Here is a 10,216-nt window from a genome sequence, read left to right as displayed (position 1 = left end):
TACTTAGACTCCCTCCGTAAAGAAATACAAAACCGTTGAGATCTTTAGTGATCTAAATGCTCTTATATTTATTTACAGGGGTTGTGCATGATTTACCTGCTATTCAGTCAGCTACATATATAATTCTGATGATATGTAATGATAAATATGTTGTATACAAGATCAAAAGCAATGAAAGGCAGAGCAGCTACATCCTTATCTTATTTTCAGTTTGCTGATAATCATCCTCTTCAGGTTTGCACAGATGTGTATAATAAAAAACAGGGGCATGACAATTGGTCTTGTACGTGATGTTTCATAGAGCAGCTGTGCATGTGATCCTTGACTATATGAAGCTTCTGACGCTTCAAGCAAATGTAAATTCACAATTACAGTACAATGTACGAGGAATGAACCATGCAACATTATCTGCTTCCCTTCTCATCTAGGACGAACTGGAGATAGCCGTGCCGCAAGAGCGCGCAGGTGGACCATGCCGGCAGGAGATAGATGCATCTAGTGCCAGATGGACATGTATCCAGTGCAAGACCAAATAATCCCAGTAAAGTTTGAATTTGAAGCACAATGACTTTATCGCACAATCGACCAAGTCACCTTCAGCGAGATAGATGCATGCTCATGTATTATTTGTTGACAGTCACACCCATGGATGTCTGCTTTGAAGCCTCAATAGCGTTCCAGATCATCATATTCAGAGCCTTTCTGACCTACATTGAACTTCAAATGCATCCAACTACCCATCTGTACAGCAATCACATATCTTCTTGTTAAGCCACATGACTCACCGATAATACCACAAAAGAGTTCGATTCCCTGATGTGACCCACCGGCAAACACAAACGAGCTCAGAGATAAACTGAATCCGCTTTGCACTTTTGATATAATAACATCTATAGTGGCCTCCACTGCACCGGGAACGCGGGCCAAAGTGATGTCAACTGCACCACAATCGCCATTAATGCGGTTAGTGGATGGACGGGAAGGTGTGGTTAGTTCGCAGTCTATTGCACCGTCAATTAATTGTAGGTCATCTTCTTCTTGCTCTCCTTTCCTGATCCTCATGTCAAACTCAACTAGGAACAGGAGAGGTCATTGTGATTCCCCTCTTAGGGCCAGTCATCTCAATGAGAGAACCCTGCAGAACTATTATTAAATTGCTATATAGTGGCTCACAGTAAAAGTAAAGAGTTGCCTAAAGAGTATATTCTTCTTTCTAGCCAATTGACAAAGGATTCTCGACCCATCTACAAACATAAGTCGGTTGCACATGAAACTTGTAATGTTTGATAAAACAAGCAAAGATAATCAACCATAAACTTGGCTAATATATGCGAGGAGAACACCAATCGTTCTATAACATGCCCTCCAAGGCACGTTTATTCCTACGCAAGAGCCAATACAGATAAGATATTCAAACTGGAACCATCTTCGCCACATCTCAAATGTTTATACGAGTGAAGATAACATTTTCACTTAAAGTTACAACCAGGCAAAAAAGACTTTGTAGTTCAAGGGCTAAGGTATTTGTTGTGTTCAACACATTTGTGATAAGAACCCATAGATGCATTCAAGGAAACAAAAAGAATATGAATGGTCCAAAATTATTGCGTTTGACTTTCATAAAATACCCATTGGTCCCTAGTAGACCACTCAATTTCACACCTATTTAACAGGTAATATCTTTTCTGAGTACTGCCATTCCACAATATTATTCTCCATTTGATATCATAGTTACTAGATTTAACCCCATGGAAGCAAATATTCAGCCATAACACCAAAATGTAAATAGGTACATATTTATGTATTACTACATGTTTTGGAACCTGGCTTTTGGCCGCTTCACCATTTTGCATTAGAAGAGTGCTCCACTTCCCTGAGCTGCCGGATTCGGCCTGGCTCAGTGCACGGAGTTTGCGGAGCACAAAGCCAAAGGAGTTCCGAACCGGACCTAAGTGATTGTAGCATGCCATAAAAAAGGTTTATAGTTCGATCCATCTACTCGATGCATGTGATGAAATTAACCTTAAACTATGAAATCAACGAACTATTAAAAATGACTGCGGGTAGGTAGAGATGTGAAAGATGTTCACCTGCTGCACCGTAATGGGATCGTCCCTGCTACGATTGACAATATAATTTAGCAATGAATCCAGACAATCTCGTACAGCTATATATCCATATAGTTGTACCGAGCTTGTGATCACAGGAACTTTAGCCAACTTTAATGAAAATATTTGCATCATGTTGCGTACACGATGCACAGCACATCTTTTCCGGTCAGGAAAACAATCAGTGGGATCCGATAACATCATTGGCTCCAGTTGTGCTTCATACAAATATATATTAGATAGATACTTACCATAAATAGCACAACTATGATTTATAGGTAGACATTAGTGTTAAGTTAGAAAAAAATGTCTAATAGAAATTTTCGTATAAAAATAACAACATAACTACACTAATCAAATAAGTGAGGCTCATAAAAGAATAATATATGGAAAACGTAAAACTTTCAGGAGCCAAGCTATAAGAATAGATTAATCAAAATCCAAGCTACAAGAACACATGCTAGAAGTTTCATTCCATGCATGACAAAATGTAAAAAATGGTACTTAATAGAACATTCAAAATTTATAATTATTCGCAGATCACAATTTATCATATACTCCCCCCGTCCCAAAATAAGTGACTCAACTTTGTACTAACTTTGGTACAAAGTTGAGTCACTTATTTTCGGACGGAGGGAGTATCATTTACATTTTGGTATGAACACATGAGTTTATGTGAGATATATTTATGGGCCATTTATATTTCAGCCCCTAACTTGAACCACCTACTCACATTTACCCCTAATTCCGAAGTGTGCTCAAATTTGCCCCTCTTCCATTAAGTGCGGTTATAGAAATGCCCTTCCGTACATTTTCCGTCCGGTCAAAGGCCTTTGACCGTTAGATTTTTCTATACACGCACTTAACGGTCAAAGGCCTTGTTGACTAGACAGAAAATGTACGGGCGCACTTAACGGAAGAGGGGCAAATTTTGAGCACACTTCGGAGTTAGGGGCAAATTTGAGTAGTGGGTTCCAATTAAGGGCATAAATGTAATTGTCCTGATATTTATCTATGTGAATTCTGAAAACGAGCAACAGTTACTAAGAAAAAATATAATACTGATGAAAGTGGACAGAAAATTATAAATTTGATGCAGCTACAAAATTTGTTTGAAGTCAAAGATGTTCCCAATACCAACACTAATTACATAGACAGATAAACCTACTCTGTCTAGCAAGCCTTTTTTTTCTTATGATATCACCAGTTAGTGCTCACACACAAATCTTATCATTATAATGCATCCTTTATATGATAGAGCTAATTGACTAACTTACAAATAAAAGATGTTGCAATTCCAATAAAGCAGCCTCAGAAGAAACTTGGACCTCTACTCTGGTGGTAACTCCATATTAACACTCTCCACTAAAGCATCACATGGACATTAAGTCACTTATATGACACCCTTTTTAGGGGAACAAGACTGGTCTCCAGATTTTAACCATGCACCATCTACTCCCTCTGTCCCAAAATAAGTGTCTCAACTTTAGTACAACTTTGTACTGAAGTTAGTACAAAGTTGAGTTAAGACAATCATTTTGGGATGGAGGGAGTATTATTTATCACAAAATTTCTAACTATTCCCTACGATCCATATTATCAGTGTTATACGCATCCCTATCTAGACAAGTAATATGGATTGGAGGGATTAGCTATTTTGGATAGAAGATAGAATATCCTACATGTCGATACTTTGTGCTACCCAATTTCACTAGAGCAATCAAAATTTTACATTGCATATTTCAAAACAAAATCATGTACATTCAGTCTCAAACTTTTAATCGATAAATCATACGACTTGTAAAATATCCCAAATTAAAAGGAGCAATACAGGAGAGGGATTCGCATCACTTACTCTCATTACGGTTTTTAACACTACATATCTTATGGAGAAAAGAGTTTCTGCATATAGACGCATCGCGGTGGGTGCTATTATCAATGATGAAGGCCGATCTTACATTGACCTTCTTGGTTTTTCTCCTCATTTCCCCTCTATTCTTCCCATTGGTGGCCGCAAATTGCTCGCCGAGGGTGCAGAAAAAAGCATTACCACAAGGGAGGTGGCTGGTCTGAGTCGACTTAGTCCGATTCGCTTGGCCATGTACTGCAATCTTCCTTGCCATCAAGAAGGGTCCATAAGTAGATCTATCACCAAAAAGCAAACTTAGAATCCGAGTAAAAAAAGATACTCCCTCCAATCCGAAATAAGTGTCGCAATTTTGAACTAAGGTTTGCTCAACTTTAGTTCAAAGCTGTGACACTTATTATGGATCGGAGGGAGTACATACATGCTACGCAATATGCAGGATAGAAATTGAAATACAGTTACCGGATCTAACTCTAGCGCATAAGAAATTTTAAGTCGCTTGCTACTAAAAACAAATATCAACTACAATTTCCCCTGATTAGGGGTGGGGTGGGGGGAGGCGGTTAATATGTAACAAGCAACAAGACCATAATGTTGCGCGTTGCTGCGCCCATATATTTTCTCAATAAAATGAAAGATTTGTTGTAAATATACAGAGACACAAAATATGAAAGTTAAATTTGAATCAACTGATATGTATGTTCATTGGTATTTGAAGAGTTGAACTTTAATTGGTTTATAAGCGAAGTAATGAGGTAATATGGCAGAAAATTTAAATTTACATGAACTGGCGTAAGAAGCGCGTGTTGCAGCACCGGTCCATCTCGAGGAAACTACATAAATATTTTGTATATTGGATAATAGATAAAACTTCAAATATTTGAACATGGTGGGGCTTATTTTTTCTTACATTTCGGTTGTCAAAGTGGAACAGAAATTAACTATTTAAGAATGTGAACGGCTAGTCCTTGAGGAATTCATGCGGTGGAATATTATTATCATCCATCTGATTCTAAAACCTAATTGTCTATGAAATAGTATGATAGTAACAAGATCAAGTCAAGGGTAGACAAACCGTACAGAATTTCTCTGAGAAAAAAAGAAAGAACCTTTCCTTTTTGCAAAACCACACAACTTTTTTTTAAGTCAACTGAAGCCTTTTAATAACTCAAGAAAGGGAAGATTTAAATTTGGACAAACTATCACAGAAATAAGAGAAACAATTGCCAAGATGAGCTGATTTAAATTAAGCCCTACCATGATTAAACATATGGCCTTTTATACCTAGGGAAGGCAAACAACAACCACTGAAATAGAAATGACAGGACATCATCTTTCTGTTTCAGCACAGTATGTGTGATATCATCCTATACTCTGAAGGTGTATACATAAGAAGAGATGATACATTTTAGCAGACCTAGCTGCCACATCAAGCCATGAAGAACCAGACAGAGAACCTGCCTCGGTGAGTGGGGAATGCTAAATTGTCGATAACGGCATCAGGAACCAGACAGAGAACCAATTCAAGTATATATGCTAATCTTCTTGTGGTCAAACGTCAATTATTTTTCGACATGCTGCACTATTTGAAAGCAGAGCACCGCGCTCTATGCGCACATCCAATCACTTCTAGCAATATGATGAATTAAAGGCGCCCTGTCATCTGTACAGGTGCAGGCTTAGCCATGAGAGGTCTGTTGCTTTCAAATATATGGTTTCAGAACGGATGAAAACGACTTCGTGGATTACAGAGGATGAACATGTATTATTCCGCTCGGATTTAATTTAGTGAGTTCGCGAGTTAAAATTCTCACACACGTCCTACTTACGAACCAAAAAGCACATACAGAAAAAGGGGCATGGATCTCTATCTGTATTGAGAGATTTCAATGTCATGGAAGTGGGCTGGCTTACCTCCTCGCCATCGCCGCCGCACGGGAGTCCACTTGGCGGCGACCACGGGTCCTAACCCTCGCCGGCGGCGGTGGTGGAGTCGTGTGCTCGCAGTCGCCGGGGCCTGCCTCTCTCCGTGTGCGCTGGATCCCTTTCACGATTTTTTTTCCCTTCCTTACTTAAACGGGCTAAGTTGGGCCGGGAACAAGGCCCACTTTACCACAGGACTCCTTTTCGGCCTTCAGAGCAGCAGCTCCAGTTGGGCCACTATTTAACAGAATCGGACAGATGGTTGTACACGGCAGATCAAAACTTTTCTCAAAAAAAAAAAAAAGCAGATCAAAACGGGTGATCTCAAAAAAAAAAGCAGATCAAACGGCCAGCCTCAAAAATGAAAAAAGCAGATCAGATGGCCATCCTAAAGAAAACAGATCAAACGGCCAAAAACATTCAGATCCTGAAAATAGACGGACATAAACGCAAATGGCTGAGAGGGCTCGCTTTAGGCTTGGTTTTACTGTCCTAAATAAATAAATGAAACTTGTCCTAATAAGACTTCAAAAACCTAAATCCCAGCATTGGTTGAACGGTTGTGCTAATTCTCAGTCGACTGAGAATTACTCAAGTCTCAGTCGACCAAAGTACGTGGGATTTGTTCGCTATCTCGGCCCTAACTACACGATCGATTGTTTGTTCGTATCTTTCCTTCTGGGCTTTTCGTTTCTTCCTGGGCCGCTGTTTCACTCATGTACTTGGGCTTCTATGTGATTATTTTTGGTCCCGTGAGCAGGGAAACCATTGATTTTTTCTGTTTTTCCTTTTTGATCGAGAGGGTCGTGTGACCCCTTTTGGCCTTCTTTTTTTTGTATTATCAACGACTTTTGCAATGTGTAGGTTTGAGTAGTGGTATAAACTTCACTTACCTAGTATTTATTAGCTTTATTTTTTTTATTTTCCATTTGTTTTTGTTTAAATTTAGTCATTTTGTTTTTTATTTTATTTATCAACCCATCCGGCGATCGCGTGCAATTAAGGGTGGGTGGAGTATTTTTCTTTTTTTGTTTTGGCTTGGCTAAATCTTTGTCAACTCGCTGACCGTTTTATGGATTTTGTTGTTCTACTATTTTTGTAAAAAAAAATTGTTCTATTTTTTTTTACTTATGTCACTTTTATTTTCTTCTTTTAGTTTATTTTTATTTTTCTTATTTTATTGATACTTTTTTGGAGCACGGCTTAAAAACGTGCATTATGCTAATTCTGGATGACTATTGTTAACACATATCTAAGTCGTTCACACGTCAAATGAAATGTAATAAGTCTTGTGCTTTCTCCCAGTGGGCATTATGGTTTTTTGTGTGCCACGTTTGCTTTGTTCTTGTTTCTCGTGCATGCGGTGTCGGTCTGTGGGTTTTCCGAATCATTCCTTTTTTTTGGCCGTAGGCTTTTTGACGTCTATGCAAATTACATGTTTCGGTTCGTCTTTTCTAGGTTTTTTTAAGAGGTGGATGCTCTGATAAATGTACGTGTAATAGCTTGTGTCCACAAACCTAGCAACACTAATGGTTGCATTTTTTTGTTATTGTCCCATCGCCTGAAAAAAAAACACAAATATGATTCATTCCACAGGGAATAAATGCATTTTTCTATCCAGAAAAATGTCTCTTTTCTTTAGTTGCATGTCTAGCTCTATATATGCAACTGCAAGTGTCCCCACCCATGCGACTGAATTGCATGTCTTAAGCATGCCCGCAAGTCTATGGTGTTTTATTGAGGGACGGGAAAGTTGCAGGTTTGTTGCTAAGCATGCAACTTCACATGTCACCCCAACTGCAAGTTCATGTCTTCAACGTGACTACAACTCACTGGTATTTTACTGGAGGTAGGGGTAGTTGCATATATGCCGCTAGCCGCGCAACTGCAAAGTGTCACCTCGGGCTTCAACTTTATGTCTTCAACGCTACAACAATTCAGTGGTGTTTGTCGGGGAAGGGGGCAATTGCATATCTACCACTAGGCATGCAACTACAAGTGTCGCTCCAGTTGCAACAACATGTCTTCAACAGGATTGCAACTTAGTGGTGTTTTGTCTGTGGATGGGATAGTAGCGCCACTAGGCATGCAACTGCAAGTGTGGCCCCCAATAGCAAATATGTCGTGTTTTTTGGTGGAGGAAGGAAAGTTCCATGTCTGCCACTAGGGACGTATGCAACTACAAGTGTCACCCCCGACTACAATTGCTTCTCTATAATGCAACTACAATTCTGTGTTGTTTTGTCAGGAGGGATTGTTGCATGTCTACCACTAGGCATGCAATTTTAAGTGTTGCCACCGACTGCAACTCTGTGGTGTTTTTGTTAGGAAAGTGAGGGTGGTTGCATATGTGTCACTAGGCACGCAACTGCAAGTGTCACCCCTGACTGCAACTCTAAGGTATTTTCTAGGAATCGAAGTTGCATGTCCATCACTAGGCATGCAATTGCAAGTATTGCTCCTGACTGCAACTGCATGTCTTCAATGTGACTGCAACTCTATGTTGCTTTGTTGGGAAGGGGCAGTTGCATGTCTGTTACTAGGCATGCAACTACAAGTGTTGTCCACGTCTGCAACTATGTGATGTATTTTGTTGGGGAGAGGGGCAGTTGCATGTCTGCCACTAGGCACGCAACTGCAAGTGTCGCCCCTAACTGCAACTCTAAGTTGTTTTCTAGGAGTGGTAGTTGCATGTCCATCCCTAGCATGCAAGTGCAATTATTGCCGCCCGACTGTAACTTCATGTCTTCAACGTGACTGCAACTCTGTGGTATTTTTTCGGGAAGGGGTAGTTGCATGTTTGCCAGTAGGCATGCAACTGCAAGTCTTGCCTCCGACTGCAACCATGTGATGTTTTTTCTCGGGGTGAGTGGACAGTTTTTTGCCACTAGGCACGCAACTGCAAGTGTCTCACCTGACTGCAACTCTGTGGTATTTTGTCGGGGGGGGGGGGAGGGGGCAGTTGCATGTCTGCCACTAGGTGTGCAACTGCAAGTGTTGCCTCCCACTGTAACTATGTGGTGTCTTTGTCCGAGGGAGGGGGTAGTTGCATATTTACCACTAGGCACACAACTACTGACCGCAACCGCACATTTTCCAACACGACTTCAACTCGGTAGTGGTTCGTCGGTGAAGGGAGAGAGTTGCATGTCCTCCACTAGACACACAACTGCATATGTCGACACGAACTCCAACTGCATGTCTTCAGCACAACTGCAACTTTGTGTGTGTGGGATGGGGGGGGGGGTAAATGAGGTGGGGGTGTTCTATGCCCTTTTTTATTCAGTTTCATGTTAACCCTTGACATGCAACTTCCCTCGGCGGCGGCCGGTTGCGTCTCTTACATGCAAGGGGAACGCTAAAAAACAGTCGACTGGGACATTTTTTTAGATCTAGATAGCAAGAAATGATGTCTGTCCCAAGTACAAGAAGAGGAAAAAATCCGGCAAAAAGCAACAGATCACAGGGAAAATAAAAAGATGAGATAAAGGCCCAATAGAAGTACAAAGCCAGCCCATAATAGCAAAAACACGCAAACAGTCACATAAACAAAGCAGGCCTGCCTTGTACATATGCTAATGTCATATACATATGCTGATGTCATCAGTCAACCGAGACTTCGCGAAGTCACAATCAACGGAGACCTAGACAGACCCTACATGCAACTGAGATTTTTAATTTTTTTAACATGAAAGATCTTTTTTACAATACAAATTGTTTTTTGAAGAATGATAGGAAAAACAAAGAGCGAGCAAGATGATATGGAGAGTAGGAATTATATTTTGTGTTCTTTTTTCCATTTTTGATATTTTAGTTCTTTGTCATAAAATATATTTTTATACAACTCAAACACATTTTAAAAAAATGATGAGAAAAAATATGCCAGAAGTACACAGAGAAGAGAAGGAACATAGATCTTAAAAAAAGAAGAGAAGGAACACAGATCTAAAAAAAAGAGAAGGAAGCACGAGCACGTGACGTGCAATGCGAAAGAAGAAAAATGGGCCGATCTACAGGCCCATGCAACGATCGCGACTGGAGAAACAAGCAGCGAGCCAGCGATACGTAGAACAAAATCTGGCTTAGTTCCTCTAGGAAAAGTAACAAAACCTGGCTGAAAACAAATACTGCGCCATAAAAATTGTACGCTGACGTCAGCCGACTGAGACTTCGCGAAGTCTCAGTCGACTGATTCCTAGCCAGACCCTTGGTTGAAATATAGAGCCAAAAAACTCCAGATCGAAAAACGCATCGGCAAACACTGTCCAGATTCTGCAGCATACATACTGGGCTTGCAGCTGAAAGGATAGGTTAGAAT

The 10,216-nt window shown here is 40.2% G+C and overlaps 1 pseudogene; it reads right to left on the bottom strand.

Annotated features, from left to right (window-relative positions):
• Nucleotides 1–215: 215 nt before the first annotated feature.
• LOC123160745 (uncharacterized) lies at nt 216–2,784 on the bottom strand (annotated as a pseudogene).
• Nucleotides 2,785–10,216: the final 7,432 nt, after the last annotated feature.

The sequence above is a fragment of the Triticum aestivum genome, chromosome 7B (assembly GCF_018294505.1).
Source record: "Triticum aestivum cultivar Chinese Spring chromosome 7B, IWGSC CS RefSeq v2.1, whole genome shotgun sequence".
In the NCBI taxonomy this organism is placed as follows: Eukaryota; Viridiplantae; Streptophyta; class Magnoliopsida; order Poales; family Poaceae; genus Triticum; species Triticum aestivum.
The sequence above is the reverse complement of the archived record's forward strand: the minus strand, read 5'-3'. Positions and strand labels throughout refer to the sequence as shown.